At 44.8% G+C, this 23585-nt stretch overlaps 1 protein-coding gene and 1 long non-coding RNA gene across 7 annotated transcripts in view; one reads left to right on the forward strand and one right to left on the reverse strand.

Annotated features, from left to right (window-relative positions):
- Nucleotides 1-23585, reverse strand: part of Syk (spleen associated tyrosine kinase) — an 89726-nt gene that overhangs the window by 63393 nt on the left and 2748 nt on the right. The gene's annotated exons all lie outside the window — the stretch shown is intronic.
- On the forward strand, nt 77-8674 carry LOC131424561 (uncharacterized). The gene is made up of 3 exons (XR_009227827.1): nt 77-493; nt 6472-6594; nt 7570-8674. It is a non-coding gene; the product is annotated as an uncharacterized LOC131424561 (long non-coding RNA).

Consider the following 23585-nt stretch of genomic DNA (forward strand, 5'->3'; position numbering starts at 1 on the left):
TTTCCCCCGCCCCCCCCTGTAGTTTCCTAAAGTGGAACTGTAGGCTGTTAACTTTCCATATTTCCTTTATCTAACGTAGGGCTATGGTTTGGAGATGGTTTGAGTGTGTCCCCAAAGGCCCAGGTGCTACTGGAACTGGTCCCCAGTGTGGTGTATTGAGGCTGTGGACCTTTAAGAGGCGGGGCCTAGTATGTGGTGATCTGTTCCCAGGCACCACCCTTGGAAAAGATTGATGTCAATCTCAAAGGAGTGAGCAAGGTCTCGAGGAACTGGATGAGTCACTTTGAGAATGGGGTGTTATAAAAGAGAGGCCACCCAGGTCTTTGGTCTCTTCCACAGGTACTCACAATGTGGTCACCTTCTGATGCCCTCTGCCAGGCTGTGATGCAACATGAGGCCGTCGCCAGACATAGCTGCCTGAACTTGGACTTTTCAGCCCCCAACACAGTGAGCCCAAACAAACCTCTTTCCTTTATAAAGCACCTGCTCTCAGGTATTTTGTTCTAGCAACACAAGACTGACTAAGACATATGCACTTACTGGTAAAACTTTTTTCCACAGCATGTGTATGTTGCATCCCCCCACATTTTCATAAGTTATATTTTCATTTTTGTGCATTTCAAAAGATTTTAAGAGTTCTTTTGAGGCTTCTTTGATCTGAAGGTTATATAGAAGTCTATTGCTTAATTTCCAAATATTTGGAGGAATTTTCAGCTATTATTTCAGCTATTATTATTATTATTATTATTGGTTATTGATATCTAGTTTAATTTTGTTATATTGTAAGAACATATTGTTATGACTTTTATTCATTTAAGTTTGGTAACATGTTTCCCAAGAATATAGTCTGTCTTGCTACATGCTCCATATGAGCTTGAGAAAAATATGTATTCTTCTGCTGTTGGATTGAACCTTTTTTCAATGTCAAGTTGATTGACAGTGCTGTTCAGATCTCTCAGCTTTACTGATTGTCTATTAATTACTGACAGAGGGAGACTGAAATGCCAATTATAACGGTGGATTGTTCTACTTCTCCTTACAGATTTATCAGTGTTTGTCTTGGGATTTTTTTTTTTTTTTAATTTTACTGAGGATTGAACTCAGGGGCACTTGACCACTGAGCCACATCCCCAGTCCTATTTTGCTTTTTATTTAGAGACAGGGCCTCACTGAGTTGCTTAGCATCTCACTTTTGCTGAGACTGGCTTTGAACTTATGATCCTCCTGCCTCAGGCTCCCAAACCTCAGGGATTACAGGTGTGTGCCTCTGTGCTTGTCTTGTCTTGTGAATTTTGATGCTCTGTTGTTTCATGCATACATATGTAGGCTTGTAATGTCTTCTTGGATGTTTGATCCCTTTATCATTATGTAACAATATTCTGGAAGCCCAGACCCCTATTGACTATGAGAATCTTTTTTGTTGTTGTTTATACTGAGGATTGAATCCAGGGGCACTCACCTACTGAGTCACATCTGCAGCCCTCTTTAAATATTTTATTTTGAGACAGGGTTTTGCTAAGTTGGTTAGGGCCTTGCTAAGTTGGTGAGGCTGGCTTTGAACTCACAATGATCCTCCTGCCTCAACCTCCCAAGCTGGCTGGGATTACAGGTTTTGCACCACTGTACTGCGCCTGGCAGAATCTTAGTCTTTAAAGACAGGATGAGGAATTCACTTAGGAACTCCCAGGTAGAGAGTAGGACTCTGTTTTTTCCTGGAGAATAACCTTTGTTGCAGAGACGGCTCTGGTGCACTTCACAATTATAAATTGCCTCCTACCTGGCCAGAGCTGTTGGGGGCTCTTCCTCAGAGCTTCATCATAAGAACCAAGCGAGGTTTGCATTAACCATGCCTTTTTATTGTCTGTATTTTATGATGTTTTGATATCAGGGCCCTTGTTAATGCTGGAGACACTGTTACTCCCAGGGCGGGCCAATAAAGATCATACAGAGATAATAAAATATTTCCCATGTGCAAACCAACCAACCCAAAGTCCACCCTTCAATTACCTTTATCAAGTTCTCACAAACCAAGCAGTTATTCCTCTGCCTTAATTACTCTAAGGCTAGGCACTTAGGCAACTGGGGGCAGCCCCTTACCGGCAAGCCTGCAGAAATTATTAATGAACCAAGCCCATGCCTGCTTGCCCTGCCTGGCCCAGACTTTCCTGCAGAAACCACAGAAAAAAACTCTTGGTGTTGCCCATGCCTTCCCTGCCCTTCCCCTGTCTCCTGAGCTGCTCTGGTGCTACCCTGCGTGGTCCTGCGTGGTCCTGCGTGGTGTGCTGTGTCTCTACCCCTAGGAACCTGGGTCAGCATCCTCCTTCATGACAAGCATTTCTGCGTCTGCATGTCTGACCATACCTAACCAGGGGCCTTCTAAAAGTGAAATCCTGGAGGAAAGATCCAAGAAAGGGGGCATTCTGATACTGCTACCCATAGGAGTTTTTCCTTCTCTCACACTACTCCAGTAGCCCCTAAGCAAGTCACCCCACATCAGCTCTCGAGAATCACTATCAGTGTCGGACTAAAACAGCTTCCGCAGATCATAAAGAGATAATAAAATACTTCCCATGTGCAAACCAACCAACCCAAATTGGTTGGTTTGGGCATTTCTGAATGTGCCCATCTCTCCAAATGCCCTGCGTCCATCTACCCAGATACCCGATTGGATAAGAAAAGTCACTGATACTCAGTTTGTCCAGCTACTCCTTGTTATAAGGATGGAAGGGACAAATTCCAAGCTCTTTACATGTCAGAGCTGAGGAAGGTGACTTGTATTGTCTCTCTTCATTAATCCTTTACCTGATATCTCTCTCATGGCTATCCTACAATGGATGGCCCATAAGCAGTGTCCAGAAGGATGAACACATGAATGGGTTCAATCCTCAGTATAAAAAAAAAAAAAAAAAGATTCTCATAGTCAATAGGGGTCTGGGTTTCCAGAAAATCGTTATATAACGATAAAGGGATCAAATGTGATTATTCTGTCATAGATGGCTAAATGACTAATGATTTATAAATGAGAAATCGGATCCATAAACATTTTCTGGGTAAATGTGTGAATGATACGTGATTGTAGTTTTATCCAGACAGGACTCCAGCTACCCACCTTATAATCCATGGAGGCCGGAGGAGCTGCAGGTCCTAGCCCAATCCACCCCACCTAACTCTGAATCTCTAGCAGAGGCCCCATGAGCCTCAGGACCGTGTGCGCTCATCATTTGACACTCGGGGCATACTCCTAATTGACAACTACCTCAAAATATTAGGTCCCTATTTTGTCATGCAGATATGGAAAGCAGAAGGAAAATAATGTTTTACACATTCCCACCAAATGAAATACAGTTAGCAAGTCTTTTTCTGATCTATTTACATATTACCCAGTTATATTTTTCTACCAGGATTATTAATAGACCATTAATTGGTCCAAAATGATGGAGACTGTGAACCTTATTATCTGGAAAATTTCAGGTCTAAATCGAGGCAATGAAAATGACTTTAAAATCAAGGGTTTTGTGCTCTGGAAGCAAAGCTTGCTTGCTTTTCTCTTGCACCTTGATAACCAGGTCAAGCTGCATTTTGGGTACTTCGTCTGGGACAGGTCCATCTGGACAGCAGTGGGAAGCCTGAGTACATGTGGAGTAAGAGAGACTGTTTGGGCAGTGGTTACAAGTCCAGCTCCAGGACGACAGGTTCCAGAACTTTCTCTGCTACTTTTAGCCCTAAAGCTAAGCCTCTGTTTCACCATCTGCAAAATGAGGACAGATCAACTCTCCTCAAGAAGTTGGTGTGGGGGCCATTTGAGTGCTCCCCATGTGTTGCCTGGTGAATGCTACACCTGCTGGTGAGGCAGGTGGGATGTCCTCAGGATGGCTGGATGACGGCTCAGGGCATGCCCCTGTACTGCAGTGACCGTGCCTCAAGGAAGGCACGCTCACATGTCCTTATTCCCAGACCTTCTGCCCTGGCTGCTGCACGCAGGTTCGGGAACACGACACCATGTTCACTGTGTGGGGACCGTGTCATTGCCATCCGGCGTGACCTGCCCGCAGCCGTCTTGAACTGTAGCCGCCCTGTCTGCTCCTGAGCACCCCTGGTGTTCTCCCACATAGTGTCCCAGCACACCATAAGTCAACGGAACCATTGGGGTGGTGTGTGGCCCTTTATGATTGGCGACTTGGTACTGGGAATGTGCCTGACTCTTAAAAGAGGTACGTTCTGGCTTGATTGAAGTCACTTTTGTCCTAATCTATATATAGGTCTCTCCTTTGATCCACGGTCCATGGATCCTCTTAGTTTTGCTACCACTCAGAACCACGTTTCTGTCAGTCAGTCTGTCCTCCAATAAACTGCAGTCTGTGCTCTACCTCTATCTTCAGTCCCATGGCACTTTGGGTCCAGTTCTAACAACCTGGGACTGGGCTGTCCCAGGACATCTATATTGTTATAATATATTTTTTTTCTTTTTAATGGAGGGGGGCGCCAGAGATTGAACTCAGGGGCACTCAACCACTGAGTCACATCCCCAGCCCTATTTTGAATTTTATTTAGAGACAGGGTCTCACTGAGTTGCCTAGTGCCTCACTTTTGCTGAGACTGGATTTGAACTCGCGATCCTCCTGCCTCAGCCTCCCGAGCTACTGGGATTATAGGCTGGCGTTTCCACACCCAGCTAAAACGTTTTCTTAAAAGAAAGGTATATTGGAGTGTTTGGGGGTTGAAATTCTAGGATAGCTATAGTTTGTTTAGCAACCCTTGAGCAAAATGTAAGCAAAAGAGTTGATAAGTTAATATGGCACACGATTCCTACAACAAAGTCATGAGTGTATGCGTGATTGTTATACCATGCTCTCTATGCATCTAGGTTAGAAAATATTCATTATCAAGACTTTAAGTTTTTTCAAATAACCCAATCAGTAAACGGGCCAAAGAAACAAATAACCCAATCAATAAAGGGGCCAAGGAACTGAACAAATACTTCTCAGAAGATGATAGATAATCAATCAAAAAATATATGGAAAAAAAAAGTTTAACATCTCTAGCAATTAGAGAAATGCAAATTAAAACCACTCTAAGATTGCATCTCACTCCAGCAGAATGGCAGCTATTATAAAGACAAACAACAATAAGTGTTGGCGAGGATGTGGGGGAAAAGGTACACTCATATATTCCTGATGGGACTTCAAATTAGTGCAACCAGTAGGGAAAACAGCGTGGAGATTCCTTGGAAAACTTGGAATGGAACCACCATTTGACCCAGCTATCCCTCTCTTCGGTCTATACCCATAGGACATAAAAACAGCATACTACTGGGACACAGCCACATCAATGTTTATAGCAGCACAATTCACAATAGCTGAACTGTGGAGCCAACCTAGATGCCCTTCAGTGGATGAATGGATAAGGAAACTGTGGCACATATACACAATGGAATATTACTCAGCATTAAAAGAGAATAAAATCATGGCACTTGCAGGTCAATGGATGGAGTTAAAGGATATAATGCTAAGTGAAGCAAGCCAATTCCAAAAAAAACAAATGCTGAATGTTTTCCCTGATATGAGGATGATGATCTATAATGGGGATGTGGTGGGGGAGCATGGGAGGAATGGAGGAACTTTAGATAGGGCAAAGGGGAGCGAGGGGAAGGGAGGGGGCAGCAGAGTGGGAAAGACAGTGGAATGAGATGGACATCATTACCCCAAGTGCATGTGTGAAGACACGAATGGTGTGACTCTACTTTGGGTACAACCAGAGACATGAAAAACTGTGCTCTATATGGTGTGCTATGAATTGAAATGCATTCTGCTGTCATATATAACAAATTAGAATAAATAAATAAATTTTTAAAAATCAAGTTTTTTTCTACACAAAAAATGTAAAAACAAAACCAAAAACTCACCCCACATAGTATGAGTCTGAAAGCCAAGACTGAGGTATCTCTCCACCATTCTGAATGCATAAAAGTCCCAGAGTGACCCACACAGGCACATCACCTGCAATGCAGCTGGGAGACAGTGAGCACCTTATTGATAGTATTGAAAGAAATGGGAGTGGCCAGGGGCAGTAGGGCACACCTGTCATCCCAGCAGCTCAGGAGGTTGAGACATGAGGATCACGAGTTCAAAGCCAGCCTCAGCAACAGCGAGGCACTGAGCAACTCAGTGAGACCCTGTCTCTAAATAAAATACAAAATAGGGCTGGGGATGTGGCTCAGTGGTCGAGTGCCCCTGAGTTCAACCCTCAGTACCCCCCCATAAAAAAGAAAAAGAGATGGGAGTGACCGTAACACTTAGACACCAACACCCTTTCTACTACACAGAGTGACAGAGAGGAACAAAGGATGGTGTCTAAGAAACCTAGAAAACATAAAGACCTACGTAAAAGCTTCCCTGTTGTCATGATGTTATCTAAAGTATTTTGTACACAAAAATCTCCAACTGCTAAATGACCAACACTTTTCCCTCCAAGGAACACAGTTCTTTGTAAGATGACTGCTGAGTTTCAGCGTCCACCACCATCAAGAGAACAGGCTCTGGCCTCGGGGAAACATGCCCATCTCCTGAAGCTATGCTCACAGTGTCCTTCAGAGAGGTGAGTGGCTGCGGGTGCGACCCTCAACTAGCTGAGCTGGACCTCAAAGGACTCCCACTGAAAGAACACCTGAGGTCCATCATGGGTTCTCCCTGGCGGCCCCTGAATGACCCTATGTCCAGTAGGACCCACGATGGTCCTGCAAGTCTGATTGCTGGAAGCCTCCAGGGCCTCTGGTGAGTGTATTATACAACAGTGAGGCTGATCCCCAGCTTGGGTAGCTAGCAGTAAACCCTCCGTGGCGTCAGTCTCTAGTTATGGGAGATGTTTATTGTACACATATTGACCATAGTGCGTTTTCTTTCTTAAGTGAAACGTGTGTGTGATAATCAGAAGATTGTGTGTGTGTGTGTGTGTGTGTGTGTGTGGGTCCTGGGGATAGAACCCAGGGCCTCACACATGCTGGACAAATGGTCTACCACCGAGCTACACCCAGCCCCAGAAGATTTATTTAAGAAGTCACTGGGTTTCCGGCTGGATAGAAACAGAAAGATCCAATCAATGAGACCACATTTAATCCTGCAGCCTGTGGTCTGTCTACCTCTGGACTTGTCCACTGATGTCCTCCTGGTACCCAAACAGTGCTAAGCATAATAAAAATCTGCTGATGTCCTTAACCAACGTAAAACTCAAGGCGAGGAGACTTTATGATAAAGTGGTACCTTTGTTTCGGGAAACATGTTTCTGATAAAAATAACCTGACTCTATTTACCTTGGTTTTAAGTTTTATTTCCCCTCTTTGTACAAGAGAGAAACAGAATTCAGTTGATTCCCATTGCCTGAGCTCAATATGTTCCATAAAGTCAACCCAAACATGGAATCACGGCTGGGAGTTCTGCTGACGACATCTTCATCGACTGTCTCATGCAGACCTTATTTAACGTGTTTCTGTTGATTCACTGAACATGGAACTCATGACCAACAGCACTGTGACTTGTGCCCAAAGCTTCCCTAACAGAGGTGTCTTCTCCCCAGGGAACAACACAGACTTCTTGTGCTCAGGAACTAGACAGCTCTTCTGTATTACACGTTGGGACCATAATAACCAGCAAGATGGCCCAAGAAAAGCACCAAGCAATGCAAAACCATGTCACTGAAAAGACTATGAAAAGGACACTTGTTTATAGAAGGAGCTGGAACACCCTGTTGGAACGTGGCCTTGTTCACCCTCAAGCACAGGAGCATGCACATTGGTGACTCATTATTTTTCCCACTGTGCACATCCACAAAAGCACCGTGAGTACTTTTTTGGGGGTGATCATAAATTGTAGTGAGTAGGTGAATTCACAAATACAGAACCCTGAAAAATGAGGATCAACTGGGTATCATTTTATGCAAGAATGCAAACGGTGACTCAAGATACCCATGTGGAGAAATTTCTAGAATATTCCCCAGGGGCCTTGATGGTCACAAACAGACTATGCAGGAAAGTACAGAATTGTGTAAAAATCAGTACAAGGATGAATCAATTTCTTATGCACAAATATTTGGAACATGGTTATCTGAGCTCATCTCAGCTCCTGAGAATCACATCTCCCTGTATCTGGTTGGCTGTCTAACAAAACATCTGCCACCTTCAAATCTTGGGTTGATATGTGAAGATACCCCAAATCAGTCCCTGCCATGAGGAAAATCTGTTTATTTGTTGTTATAGCTGTTAGTATCTGCCACACACAAGTCACACAGTTGACACAGTGTGACTCACGCAGTGTAGACAAAGCAACATGGCAGAGTGAATTCAGTCTTTGCAACTAAAGGCCCTGGAGGTCCAGTGCTCATTGGCCTTCTGGCCTGAGGCAAACCACTCTCCATCTTGTCATCCACCCGAGGGATGTAGCTTCAGCTTTATTTGGTACGCTCTGCTTTTAGGGAAAAATAAATAAATAAAGGCCTTGGTTAATTTTGAGAGGCATTGCATTTTTCCATAATTTTAACATGTAAGAAAATATGGTTGCTATGACGAATAAACAAGGCCATATACATCACCAAGCCTGGTGCTGGGCTCCTAGTTTGCATAACCTGGCCAAATGCCACTCAAGTGCAAGACTGTGAGCCAAGGTAAATCTTTCATCTTTATAAGTTGATGGCCCAAGGTATTTTGTTACAGTAAGGAAAATCTGACAAATGCAACAGCCCAGCACCTAACCCTACTCTTGACCTATGGTGGGTGCCCTGGAAATCAGGGTGTTGAATGGATCAAAGAATGGGCCCACAAAGTGGCTCTGGCTGGTCATAAAGGTCCAAGAGGCTGGTTGAAGCCAAGAGTGCCATATGAACTGCTGTGATCATTCTGGGTTATTTTCCATTTATTTGTCATTCTTACCCATTCCTATAGAAACTTCATTGTTGTAGGAAAATGCCAAACATTTTGATGACTCTATAAGACAAACATCAAAATAATATACAACACGGGTGCTAGCAGAGTGAAGATGTCACTGCCCTTGCCTGTCTGAAATTGCCCCACAATAAGAAGAACCAGAAAGAGAAATAGAGTACCCTAAAGAGTGTGACAACGTGAAACAAAATTTTGGTTTGTTTTTCGTTGCTGAAACAGAAAACCCGAGTCTAGTTACTTTATAAACAAAAGAAGTTTGTCTGGGCTCACAGTCCTGGTCCAAAGCCAAGGGGCTGGTGATGGCCTTCATGTTGACAGAGTCCCAAGGCCATGCAGGGTATCACATGATGTGACACAGGGAGCATGAGGGAGATGAAGCCAACCTGGTTTTTATGGAAGACCCTTCTCGAGGTAAACCATCAATGCATCATTCCACTCATTCATTAGTGACAAAAAAGACTTAATCCATTCTAGAAGGCAAAACCCGAATCACCTCCTAAAGGCCCAACCTGGACCCATCCTTTATTCCGTAGTGGGGGATAGGTGTCAACACGGAGGGGACAGACCATGCTCAAGCACAGCAGGTGACTGGAGCCCAGGCAGCCAAGGCTCTCCCTAGCAGCATAAAGACTTGCAGGCAGAGCCCAGCTGCTGCAGACCCAGGGAAATCCCGCAGAACCGAGGAGTCCACACAGCAGTGGCCAAACCCGCCATGACTTGGAAGTGGACAGGCAAGGAGATTCTGAATGGCTGGCGGCCTCCCTGGGAAAAACACATGATAAACCAACCCATCCTAACACACACACACACACACACACACACACACACAGCATTACTCGGCATAAAGAAAATATTCTGTTAGGGGGAACATATCCTGGGTCCCTCCATCCTCCATGATTGATTACAACCAGGGATCTACCTAATTACTCTAGAAGAATAAAAGGAGAGAAATAGCAGGAGAAACAAAGGGCAGATTAGGGTCACTTACCTGGATATTGTCCCAAAGGGCAGGTGAAGCCATGACCCCAACCTGCAGATGTGGAACCACAGAACTTAAGAGAATCATCCCTCTGCTGCAACAGTAGCTCAGAGCAGGAGAACGCAAGTTGGAGGAAGAAAGTGGGAGGCAAGAAGAGGCACTGAAGGTAGCGGGCAGAGACCAGGGTGGGGGAAAAGCAGAAGATAAATGGGGACTATTGGCCGGGCACAGTGGGGCACGCCTGTAATCCCAGGACTTGGGAGGCTGAGGAGGGAGGATCGTGAGTTCAAAGCCAGCCTCAGCAAAGTAGTGAGGCCCTAGGCAACTCAGTGAGACCCTGTCTCTAAATAAAACATACAAAGGGCTGGGGATGGGGCTCAGGGGTTAAGAGTGCCTGAGTTCAATCCCTAATACCAAAGGAGGGAAAAAAAAGAAATGGAGGCTATTATTTCAAACAGCGAGAAGAGAAGAGACAACGGCACTGCAGACATGGAGGGGAAGACGAGTGGCTTTGGCAGGATGAAAGACCAAGGGGATCTGACATGTGCCACACTGGTGTCCCTGAAGTAGAGAATTTAAATAAAGGAGAGGAACAGACATTTAAAAATTAGAGTAAAATTAGTTTCTAGAAATAAGTCCTTGTCTCCAGGGGTTAAAAGAGCATCTTCAAGGAAAAGTAAATTATTTGATCTTAGCTAAAAACAAATTACCAAGCCCCCTTCTGAGCAGGTGTGTCCTAAGGATCTGAAATGCGTATGCTAAAGACAGATGGGACCCCTATGAGCACAGTAGCCAAGAAAAGGAGTCAACCTCAGTTTCCAGCCACAGGGGATCGGATAAGGAAAATCTGACATACATACACAAGGAGTATTACTCAGCCATAAAAAAGAAGGAAATCCTTCATCACAACTTGGGGTCCACGTGCCAGGGGTCACCATACCTCCTGGTGCCAGTCACAGGCCCTTCAGAGCGATCTCTCTTGTGGTATTTTTATCTCTGCTCAAATTAAACAGCACAGGAATTTCAGAGACAGGCAAACGGCCCATCTCTCTCCCGGAGGCAGGGACAGAGGCCGGGCTGGAGTCGGGGCCCAGGCTGAGAGAGTCCCCAGCCCCTGGGTCCCACTCACCTCTGCCCAGCCAAGGAGCCTCAGGATGCTCCTGCCTCACAGCCCAGGGCAAGACCTCTGATCACACTCAGGGTGCCTAAAACCCCCAGTGCAACACAGTCCCAGGAATGAAAAAAAAATCCTAATTCACTATTTGTGAATTCTTCTGGAACCACTAGTACATGCTAGGCAAGGGCCCAGCCACTGAGCCCCCTCCCCAGCCCTGGAGTAATCCTCTTCAACAAGGCACTCAATTCTTTGAGGAACTCTGCTTGTCCCTCGGTATCTGCAGGGGATCCACCTCAAGACGTCCCCCCCCCTGGCGGAAACGGCAGGGTATTTGCATTTAACCTATGCAATCCTCCCCTGCACTTTAGATCTTCTCCAGATGACCTCGAATACCTAACAGAATGTAAAGGCCATGCCAATGACCGCCACACTGCGTGGTTTAGGGAATAATCAGAGGAGATGGCGCGCGCACATTTCACACAGATGCAATCGTTTTTAAATGTTTTCCCTATGACGTTGGCTAAATCCTGCCATGTTGCTGAAGCTGTGGATACAAAGGGCCGGCTGTCTGCTGAGCCACTTAATCCAAGGATTCCTTAATTGGATTTCTCCAAAGCTGAGTTCCCACGTGTAAGACTGTTGCGAGGCGACCAGTGGGAACTGGCCCAGTCCCCTGCTGACTCACTGGGAGCGTGCCACAGACTCTACGGCCCTGGGTGTGCCCCTTTTTTCAAACCCCTTGTGCACAGGTACACACTCGTGTGTCGGGAAGGCTGCTGTGTCAGCCCTGGGCATAACAGACCAGGAAAGATGGGAGGCTCCACCCCTGGGCTCCTCATGGGCTGACGCCGAGGGCTCAAGTCCCACCTGGCATCCAGCAGACCTTGCTGCCATCACAGAAATGCTTGTCACCTATGTCTGACACAGAGCCACAAGTCACGTGTGACTGCAGGCCCTGCATATGTGGCTGGTGTGACTGGAGAACTTAATTTTCATATTTATTTAATTTTAAGTAATTGAAATATAAATGGCTCCATTGAATCTCCATGGTGGGGAAGTCAGAGAAATGCCTTATGTACACACCTGGGCACCAGGCAGTGCCCTCCCTGAGACCAGGGCGGTGGGGACTCCAGGTCATGAGGGTATCACATAAACATACCCCAGGAACATAGTCTGTGTGGCCCAGACTTCTCTCCCTTCCAGAAATTTCTCCCACTTGGGCCAAATTTGGAGGCTCTGCTATTTTATTTATTTATTTTTTAATTAAAAGGACGGTTACATTTTTCTCCAAATATCTAGTTTATTATATCCAAAGCTTCTCTAAAACTATTAGAAAGGAACTTTGAGAGGACCCAGAACATGCAAAGAAGGTATCCTTCCGGAAGTACAAATCTACAAAAATGTCCATGGCATGGTCCCCAACTGGATGCTTTAAAAGTATACCACAGAGGTCAAAAATCATGTGACAAAGGTTTTAGGGCTTCAAAGTAAAAGTAATGGTATGGCCCCTTGGGGAAGGGTGTCCCTGTCCAAGGACCAGGGATGCGAGAGGGGGAACATACACTCTCTCTTCCTTGTTCAACCTAACTTAATAATTCCCCAACACATGATCAGCTTACAGAAAGCTTGCTTCAAAGTCAGGAGACCCTGTTGGGCAACCGCCATTCTGTTGCTGTGACCCTCCCATAACGTGTCTTAAATTCATGTGACTCATACACAACCTCTTTTTTCAAACCCCGGGTAACCAGCAGCTAGCTATCCCCAATTTTCTGCACTTGACCATGAACGTTTTGCAGAGGGCCTGTTCTTCCCAAGCTATGGGTCTCTGTGCTTTGTCTGGAGCTCCTCAGAGCCTGACGACAATCCCAGGGGCAGGTATTCTTAGCCTCCTTTTGCAGGTGAGGTAGCAAGAGCTTAAGCAACTTCAAGCAAAGTCTGTGCCCCACGTCCAGGGACCTGGTCTGCTTTTGCCAACTACACTCCCTCAGAGAGGACCTCTGTGCTCTTGGAACTGGACATTTATGGGTCAAAGCCATAGTCCTAGGGATTTCCTTACAACGTGCATGGCATGAGCTCTGGGCCTGTCCTGGGTGAGTGTGTCACAGTGTGGATGGAGGCGGTCATGGCTGGGAGGTGACAGCACAGTTCAGATGGGCCACACAAGAGCAGCCTTCAGGTTACATCTACGGCAGCCTGCAAGGCCCAGATGCCAAGCCACAGCCACCAAGAGACCAAACATAGCCCAGATTCTCAACCAGCAGTGAGGCTGTTTGTATCCCTCTCATGGGAAAAAAAAAAAAAAAAAAAAAAAACAGTTCACATTAGCAGGCACAGGACACACGGTCTGACAGTGACCAAGTGCGGTGGGTTACGTAAATCCCGAGGATGGAGGCAATTCCGATCATCCTGTGCAGACAATGGCATGGAGGTGGGGTGCACACATTCCTTCTCTGGGAGTTATTTGATGTGCATCCCCTCCTCCAAGTGTGCTATTCACTTGCTGGGAGGACACTGATAACTCTCGAACGCCTTCCTCTCCAAATTCTGCAGACTGACAGACTTTTTATCAATGCAAGTTCCCGTGCAGTGAGATCTCCACAACAGTGCATGAGTTCTCTCTTTCTCTGTATCTCTGTCTCTCTCACACACACATGCATTAAATAGGGAGAGACTACTTCGGTCTGTCCCACGATCAAAGGCACACACCATCGCCATATACACCGCATCCCAGTTGATTCCAGTCTGGTGGGAACCTCCTCAGTCTTCAAAGATGTGCTTGTGTGCTATGAAATCCTACTAACTAGTTCTATCATGGGATGGGCTGGGAGGCTGTACCCTGGGCCACCCCAGCATTCTTGGTGGAGGGCCTCTGCATCAGGATTGAGACAGGCTCCTAGGGTCATGGTGCGCACACATGTTTGAGAATCAGGGCTGCCACCTGAGCTCACTCCTCACTACAAGGCAGAATCGCCCCAACAGTCATGATGGGAGTTTCTAAATAAGTTTTCTTTCTTCTCTCTCATATTATTCATCCCCCACCCCCAAGCAAACCCTATTTTATTTTATTTTTTTTTCTAACTTGAAAAAGACACACACTCACATTCTTTGCAAATACACAGAGTAGAAATGCATATTTCACTTTTTTTCTCCAGACCAAGTCTACTCCTCAGATGAATGCTGCTCTCTCTTAGGTACTCATGTTTCCAGATTGCTCTAGGTATTCACTCACACACACACACACACACACACTCACACACACTCCCATATTTGCATAGTTGGATATGCACTGTTATGTAGTAAATGAAAATCCAATGTCAATTGCGTCATTATGTGCCCGCATGAGTTTTGAAAAATATAAAGTGACATGTGACAACCTGCTTTTTCACTAATATAGTTTTGATATCATTATAATTTGGTGTCAAGATAAGAATTAATATCTATATTTGTAAAAAGACTTCAGAGGGTCAGACTATAATGGACAGGCTATAATGTGTTTAACCAGGTCCCCTCCTGATATCTATTCTTTTTCCTGTTTTTTTTTTTTTTTTTGCTATTACAAAAGTAAATGTTGCAATGCATTACTGTTTGCATACATAAAAATTTCCCCACTTTTGTTAATATGTATGTGCAATAAGTTCCTAACGGTGAAATTGTTGAGTCAAAGTACTTGCGTGTTTCATCCAAAGCCATTACCAAATGGCCCTGCCGGTTCTCCCTTATGTTGTCCTATTGATTCAAAAGAACTTATTACATATTAAAGCTATTGGTGCTCTATTATAAGCACTGAAAATAAATGTATCTTACAGGTTTTTTTCTCACTGACTTTTTTTTCATTTGCATAAGGGTTTTCTTTTAAGAAGTCACACACTCACATCTTATAAGTCTATCTATTGTGAATTCCTATGTCTATCATATGTAGAACGGCCTCTTTACTCCACAATATCATTAAACTGTTCACCTAAGTTTTAGTAGTTTTATGATTTCATTTAGATAAGCTTATTTTTTAAATTTTATTTTATTGGTTCTTTAGTTATATATGACAGTAGAATCCATTTTGATAAGATTATGTAAGCATAGATATACCTTATTCTTTTTTTTTTAATTTTTATTGTTGGTTGTTCAAAACATTACATAGTTCTTGACATATCATATTTCACACTTTGATTCAAGTGGGTTATGAACTCCCATTTTTACCCCATACACAGATTGCAGAATCACATCAGTTACACATCCATTGATTTACATATTGCCATACTAGTGTCTGTTGTGTTCCGCTGCCTTTCCCATCCTCCACTATCCCCCCCCTCCCCTCCCCTCTTCTCTCTCTACCCCCTCTACTGTCATTCATTTGTCCCCCTTGTATTATTTTTCCCTTTCTCCTCACTACCTCCCGTATGTACTTTTGTATAACCCTGAGGGTCTCCTTCCATTTTCATGCAATTTCCCTTCTCTCTCCCCTCCCCCCCCACCTCTCATCCCTGTTTAATGTTAATCTTCTTCTCATGCTCTTCGACCCTACTCTGTTCTTAGTTACTCTCCTTATATCAAAGAAGACATTTGGCATTTGTTTTTTAGGGATTGGCTAGCTTCACTTAGCATAATCTGCTCTAATGCCATCCATTTCCCTGCAAATTCTACGATTTTGTCATTTTTTAATGCAGAGTAATACTCCATTGTGTATAAATGCCACATTTTTTTTATCCATTCGTCTATTGTAGGGCATCTAGGTTGGTTCCACAGTCTTGCTATTGTGAATTGTGCGCCTTATTCTAATTAGGACCCCATTCTTACGGGTGGGCATGATGGTGGGGTTCACATAGGTATTTTCATATGTGTTCATTAGGAAAGTTAGGTTAGATGTTTTTCTACTGTCTTTCCTATTCCTATCTCCTCTCCCTTCTTTTCCTTCCCTTTTGTCTAATCTATGGAACTTCTCTTCTCCCCGCCCCCTTTTATTGTGGGTTAGCTTTCAAATATCAGTGAAAACATTTGACCTTTGTTTTGGGGGGACTGGCTCATTCCTCTTAACATGGTAGTCTCCTGATCCATCCATTTACTGGAAAATGTCATAAAGTCATTCTTCTTTATGGCTGAGTAATATTCCACCGTGAATATATGTACCACAATTTCTTTATCTAATCATCTGTTTATGGACATCTAGATTGGTTCCGTAAAATTCAGTTTAGAATGTATCGTAGTCTAAAGAGCAAAGTTTCATTTTACAAATGATTAGCCAGCTTTCCTTGTATCATTTATTCATAATCCTGACCTCCCTCCCTGACAGATGTGGAATGATTGATTCCCTGCTCTGTACTGATCTCTGCATGCAATTCGAGTCTATTATTCTTCTCTCTGTGACAGTTTCGACTTCTGCTGTTGTGCTCTCCCATCTACCATTTGTCATCCTTCTGCCCTGTCTTATTTTCTTTTTTAAAAAAGCTTTTGCCAATCTGCACACAGGAACCACTGTACACCAAGTACTCCAGCTTGCCGAGTCGTGTTTGGTCTGACATGTACCGTGCTCTATGACCATCTGTGCATCAAGCCTATTCAGGTGGCTAGAGAGAGGCTGCTCTGGGGCCCTTGGTGGCACCACAGGAGAGACACTAAGAGAAAAGGCCAGACTGATGGACTGAACTGTGTCCACCCCCATGTTCCTTAAATTCAAATGTTGAAACCCTAACCCCCAGAACTTCATATTGGATTTTTAAGTGGAGATGGGGTCTCCATAGAGGTGATTACATTAGGATGAGGTCCCGAGGGAGAGCTCAAATCCAACATGAATAGTGTCCTTATGCAAAAGGTGAACTTGGCCAGAGAGAGACACACCTGGGAGAAAATGGCCTGTGAAGACGAAAACAGCCATTTATAAGCCAGGCAAGAGAGACCTGGAACAGATTCTTCCTCATACTTCTCAGAAGGAACCACCCTGCCAACACCTGGATCTTGAACTTCTTGACCTCCAGAACACTGAGACCAACACCTGCTGCTGTATAATCCAGCCAGCATGGGGTGCTTTGTTACAGCAGCCCTGAGCAAACTAATACGCCATTCCTCTATGAATGGGTACTGACCATTTCCAGAGTTTACTTAAAAGAATTAAACTAGAAAGAATTTCTTGCATATATGTTTTTGCAGAAAATGGTGTTCCTTCAGGGAGACTGTCCTTCACAAATATTCACCTTCTGCTTCCCTTCTAGAAGGTGTCCTTCTCCCCAAGAACCAAGGTGTCCTTTCTTGCCTGGGTCATCAAAAACCCACCTGCATCACAAAAGTTTCCATAACTAAATGGAAATGAGTCTCAAATTTCCTTTTTCCTCCCATTTTATTCCAATGCTGCAGAAGACCTAGTTCTTCTCCTTCCCAGCCCAAAAGGTAGTGATGAAGTCAGGCAGCACCAATTCTTCCCCAGAGAGGGAAGGCCACAGATACTACATTAGTCAGCTCTGCATCACTATACCAAAACACCTGACACAGCCTACTGAGGGATTTAAAAAAAAGGTTTCCTTGGCTCAGTTTTGGAGATTCAAGGTCACGGTGCCTGAATCAGCTTGGTTCCGGAGAGGACCAATGGCCAGAGTTCACTGGAGAAAGCAGTCCCATCCTGAGCCAGGAAGCAGAGAGATGGAGGATCCAGGATCACCCCCTTTGCAACAAGCCTCTTGTGAGAACTCACGTGAAAAACGTCATAAGTAAGAATAGGGTCCCAGTGACCCCAGCACCTCCTACCAGTTTCCATTTCTTAAAGATTCCATAGCACCTCCCCAAACCACCACGCTCAGACTGGAACCTATAATCACAGGGACCTGGGGGGGGGCACCCAAGCCATATCCAAACCACAGCGGACACGAAGGTGTGCTGGAAAGTGACAGAGCTGGTGACTGCACAGTGTAGCTTTCTAAGAGCTTCCCACAGGACTCCAGTTGGCTCTGCTGGGGGTTTGGAAGTGAACTCAGTCTCTGTGGAAGGGAGACAGCTATGCAAATGTATCCAATGTGCTCATATTTACCAGTCACGGGGCCAGAGGTTTTGATCAATTTCTTATGAAATTTGCTTAATTGCTCAACACAAAGCTAGAGGGATCATAGCAAGTTTTCTGTCACTAGTGGGTGAAGAGCAAAGCCAACAGATCTTATGCCAAGCTCAGGTCATCCCTCTGCTCTCTCAAGATTCCTTTAGTTAGCCGGGGCAGTGGTTATAATCCCAACAGCTCCGGAGGCTGAGGCGGGAGGATTGTGAGTTCAAAGCCAGCCTCAGCAAAAGCGAGGCGTTCAACATCTCAGTGAGACCCAGTTTCTAAGAACTCCAGGTGTGAGGCTGGCATCCCAGCAACATCGCTTAGTGGGTAAACAAATTCTTTTACCTTTGTGGACTTCATTCCCTCTAAGCAGGTCAAATTAGATGGTCCCTGTCAGCTCCCACACCCTCTGCATCTTTAGTTGAGCGTCTAGAAATTTTGGACTTGCGCTGTCCTAATTAGCAATATGGCCGTCACATGGGACTTTCTTCTTAGACTTCCTGAGTGAGCTACAGGATCAAAGGGCGCCGGGTGAAGACCACAGAAGCCATCAGCGTCTTGGGGAACCCAACACCAAGGCCTGGGACACACCCTCCCCTGCTCTAGCAAGTCTCTTCTCTTTCCTGCTCTCTGGGCCTGCCCTCCCAACAGCCATGGCCATCAGCTGACCAGAGTCACTAAGGAAAGGAAGTGGTGGACTTCCGCCTCAAGCCCAGGCAGCCGCTGTAAATGCAGAGAGGGGAAAGAAATGACACTGGGAGCACTTAGCAGAAAATATAGCCATCAGTGTGCTGGGGTGCTGAGGACGTAGGCCGTCAGTGCGGGGGACACACATGAAGAAGACAGGCTGCTGCACAGGGAGACCTCTACCCCAAGAGCAGGCAGGCAGCGGGGGGGACCTTGGAAGAGGCAGAGGCCTGGGGGGACAGAGCAGGGGAGCAGAAGAGGGCATGGGGGGAGAAGTGCCCTCAGGCAGCCAGGCCGCCCCCAGCTCCCCGGCTCCTGAACAGGAACACAAGTTCCTCTAAAGGGAAGGATGTTAAGTTCAGGTGGCTTAGACAGGAAGGGCCTGGTCTACAGGCTCATGCTGGCCCGTGTGTGTCCATGTTTTATCCTGTTTCTGTCTCAGGGGGGACAGGATGCAAGATGGTACTATCAGACATGCAGCCTCAAAATACCCAGGGCACCTTGAAAAACAGAAAGACCAGTGTGCAACGTGGAAATCCTAACAGGTCAGGCCAGGAAAGCTGGGCCACCAGGGAGAGACACCCAATGGGCAGACAGATGGACGGGAAGATGGAGCTCATGGGCAGCAGAGAACGTCTGCACCGCAACGCGTGACCAAAACCACGTGCACGTCCCGTGTCATTTAACAAAAACAAAGTCTTAACTGCATCCCTTGGAAAGGAGCCGCCCACTTGCTAAAGTAAAAAAACTCCAACCGTGGCCTGAATGAAGGACAGGACGAACAGCTTCTCTTGGGATAAACATGACCCAGATGGAGCCTGCGGAGAGCAAAGCAGAAGAAAAGAAAGAAAAGACAACGTGCATGACTTAAAACATCAAAAATTAGGACAGAGAATCTGAATGCCTATCAATAAGCTACCTGTTTTTTACTTGGTGGAATAGATTAAAATAATCCCAGGTATGGAGCTGTCAGTCAGAGAGCAGTGAAGGTATTATGAACACACCTAACATGGGAGCTGTTGCAAATCAATATATGTATCCACTAATGGATACATGAACACACAGGCAAAGCTTGGGAAGATATGTACCAAACTGCTTTCCCACCGTGGGACTGGAGGCCAGAGGTCAGGGTGGCCCCTGTTGCCCTTTGCATTTGAATTCTTCCCTTTCCACATGTACCAACGTGTAGTTGAAAACTTTCCAGAACGAGAAATGTCAGAGAGTTCTCCCCTCTTGGAGATCAAAGAAACTCACTTTCAAAGTTGTGGCTGTTCTCTGAAACCTCTCTGGGAATACAGTTATCAGCCTCCATCCAAGACTGCAGGGGCAGATCCCCAAATTCCCTGCCTCCCCCAGTAGGGCTGTAACAGGTCGGTCAGTCCTGACCACAGCCAGGGACCAGGCACTGCCTCTGGTGTCAGAACAAAAGCCCCCTCTGGGATCGTTCCATTCAAGAGTAGCTTAAAAATCTAGAATGTGAGTTTGAGACATGATGTTAGTCAATGATCTCAAGCATTCTTAGCACTTAAGGTAAACATGGCCTCAGCATTCTGCCTCTGCCCAAGCAAATCCAAAAGACTTGTGAAGGAGCAGCAAGAGGTCACTCTGTGTTTCCCGAAGTGGCTGCAGAAGCCCCAGGCCCCCAAGATGCCCTCAGGGCAGGTGCACTGCTTGGTCTCTGGATACGTCCTCCTGGAGAATCTCTCTGCACATCACCTGCATGAAGGCCCTCAAGGAGCTCACCACACGGCTCCCTGCTGGCTCAACTCCACTCCACCCAGTGTTGCTCACACGTCAGCAGAGACAGCTCACACTACACAGCATCCACATTAGGAAGCAGGGAAATCGAGGCAAAGACCAAGTCTCTGGCTAAAGGCTCATGGTCTCTCCAGAAAAAATACATATTCTCCCCATTCATATAATAAAACATTGGGGCAGGAACAAATACAGTGGTGAGAAGGATACTGATTTAAAATATAGATGTTTCACTGCTCCGTGAGAAGTAAAAAAATTTTTTCATGAATCATAATTCAAAATATATCCTGACAGCAGAGATCACAAAAACTCCATGCAATGAAAAATAAATAGGTGCACAAACAAATGCAGAAACACAAAGATGAGGGAAATGTGTTCAACAATTATGGGAATGGATTTATAAGAGGTAAAATGTAAATGGAAGTTTTTAAGATGCATTTGAATACTCCAAAAGGCAAAATAAAGAGTGCAATAAACAACTGGCAGAAAATACATGCAGTCAACAAACTCCCCAAGGTACTCTTCAGTTGTGAGTACATGTACAGCAATACAGAGAGCCACTGTCGGAATAGAGCAGAAGAATTTCCCAGAAAAAACTGAGAGATTACTTGGTTTATTTGATTATAGAAACCTCTGTCAAGAGGGATATCAACTTTTATTCTCAGAGAATTGAGAAGAAAATTATCATAGGAACAGCGCAAACTAAGAAAACCCCCAAACAGAACAAAGTTTTGCTGCAGAAAAAAACAAAAACGGGTATAAGAAAGTAAATGTAATTATACTGTATGCTGTATCCGTCTGTTTATTGTTGCTATGATAAAATACTTGAATCTGGGTATTTGATGAAAAAAAAAGAAACTAGCTTAGCTTATGCTCTGGGGCTGAAAATACAAGATAAGGTGGCTCCATCTGTTTGGCTTCTGGTAAGGGCCCTAATGGCTACATCACAACATGGCAGATAGTATCATGGAGGGAACCCATGGAAGAAGAAGGGATCACACCATAAGACAGAAAGTCGGAAAGCTTCAGGGGCCAGACTTGCTTTTTTACAACAACCCACTCTCTGGGGAACTAATGGGGGTTCCATAAGAGCTACATTAATCCCTTCTGAGGGTAGTGACCCCAAATACCTAACCACCTACTACTCACTATTTCCCCACCTCTCAACACTGCCACTGGGGGAAGCCTCTAGCACACAAAGCTTTGTGGGACACACTCAGGCCATATCCTAAGCACAACATACACCTGGTTGTTGAAGCTGAAGAAGCTGCTACCCCTCATGGCTGTAGCAGGGAACCCAGGTGTGGGAAGACAGTGGCTTCTGGCCTGGCGTGCTGAGTGGATGATGCCGTTATCTGTGTGCAGACTGTACTACTAGAGGCATAATAAAGCAAACACCCAAAAGCTTTTAAACCTCAAATAATACAATACTTATCCTGGGATGGTATGGGAAGAGGGTAGAAGGTAACAGGTGATCTAGGACCACCGACTCCTCAATTCTCAGACTAGGAAGTCAGCACACTGTTGGCACTTGATACATTAAAAAAATAACAATGATAAAAATAACAAATACACCGAGTTTAAGGAAATCAGGAGAATTCTAAAAGAAATAGTTCAAAAAATTGAGAAGCTTGCTTTTGGGGAGCCGAGCTCATGGATAGAAAGAATAAAAGAGGAAGTTATTATAAATTTAAATTAAATAAAAAAGGTAAATTAGCCCAGGGCACATCCAACATATCCATGTCAGCTCAATGGGAACTGATAGATGCAATAAAGTTTCATATTGATGGAGATAGAACGAGGATTTATCAGTGAAGCCAAACAGATGGAGGGAGGCAAGAGTCAGTCACATGCACATTCCATGATTTTATAGTTAGGCAGAGCACAAATAAGTCAATCTCTCTTTAAACTGCCGATTTCTGTACATCTCTGCCCTGGGCCATCTATGTCCCCATTGACAGTACCTAGGGTTAGGGCCTCAGTCACCTGCACCCTAGTCTGACCCCTTCCTGCAGACCTGCTTCTGGCCTGCTTGGTCTTCACAGGGGTCACAGCGTCTCTGGGCACACCAGGCTGGAAGGCCCCACTGTGTCCCCACACCTGTGTTCCCTGCCCAGCCCTGGAGGACAGCTGTGGAGATCGCAGCCTCCCAGCCTCAGGATTCAGGAGCAGCATCAGGGAGAAGCACCTTCCTTCTTCCCCCAGAGAATATCCATCAGAAAGGCTCAAGCACCTACCGGGTGAGGTGAGGAATAGTGCCATCACCAAGATTCCTAATTGTCTCCACCTTTCCCTCCACCATCGCTTTGGCCAACCTCCAGAAATAAAGACGTGATTTCCAAGAAATAAAAGAAGAACGAGAGCACCACTTTTGATTTGTTAAACCCACTGTAATATAACTGAAATATTCTCTCTCTGGGTAGTTTTGGACTTTGGATAAATTTGATTGTATTTAACATTCCAACTCAAGGACCTTTCAAGAGATACAGGGTAAAAGTTACAAACTTGATTCTTAAAGTTAAAAAAAAAAAAAAAAAAAAGAAAGATCAAATGGATACAAGCTAACTTTTGTCAGTTATAAGCAAATAGAAAAATTTCCTGATAACAAAATATCAAAATTATGCACTTTCCTAAAATTCAATTAGCCTAATTATTATTTTAATCTTTTCCAAATCTTTCAGTAGTAAGATTCCCATCTCCTAGTACTCAAATCCGACCTGTTCAAATCCAAAGATTAAGGTGAGAAGACATAATTTGAGCAATTTGATGATAATCTCATTAGGACTCTGCCTTTTTATTTCAACTGCTTAAGAAAGAAAAAAAAAAAAGCTAAGTGTATAGATATTAAAAAAAAAATCCCAAAGGCCTAAATTCCTAATTTTTTTTCCCTTCACCCAGTTACAGCTAACTCAATACAGAAAGGCAGGAAAGTGTTAAAACATGGAAAATGGGGATAGGAGAAGTGGGTTGGGAGGGAGCCGTTGAAGACAGGTGAGAAAGCAGAAATTCTATGGGATACAGACTGCCCTGCCATTCCTCAGGCAGAGATAGCAGGGGTAGATAGAGCCATCTGCAGAGTGAACAGGAAACGTGCTTCTTC

This window comes from Marmota monax, unplaced genomic scaffold (assembly GCF_021218885.2).
Source record: "Marmota monax isolate L192 unplaced genomic scaffold, Marmota_monax_Labrador192_F-V1.1 WCK01_AAM20220418_F8-fsc00217, whole genome shotgun sequence".
Taxonomy (NCBI): Eukaryota; Metazoa; Chordata; class Mammalia; order Rodentia; family Sciuridae; genus Marmota; species Marmota monax.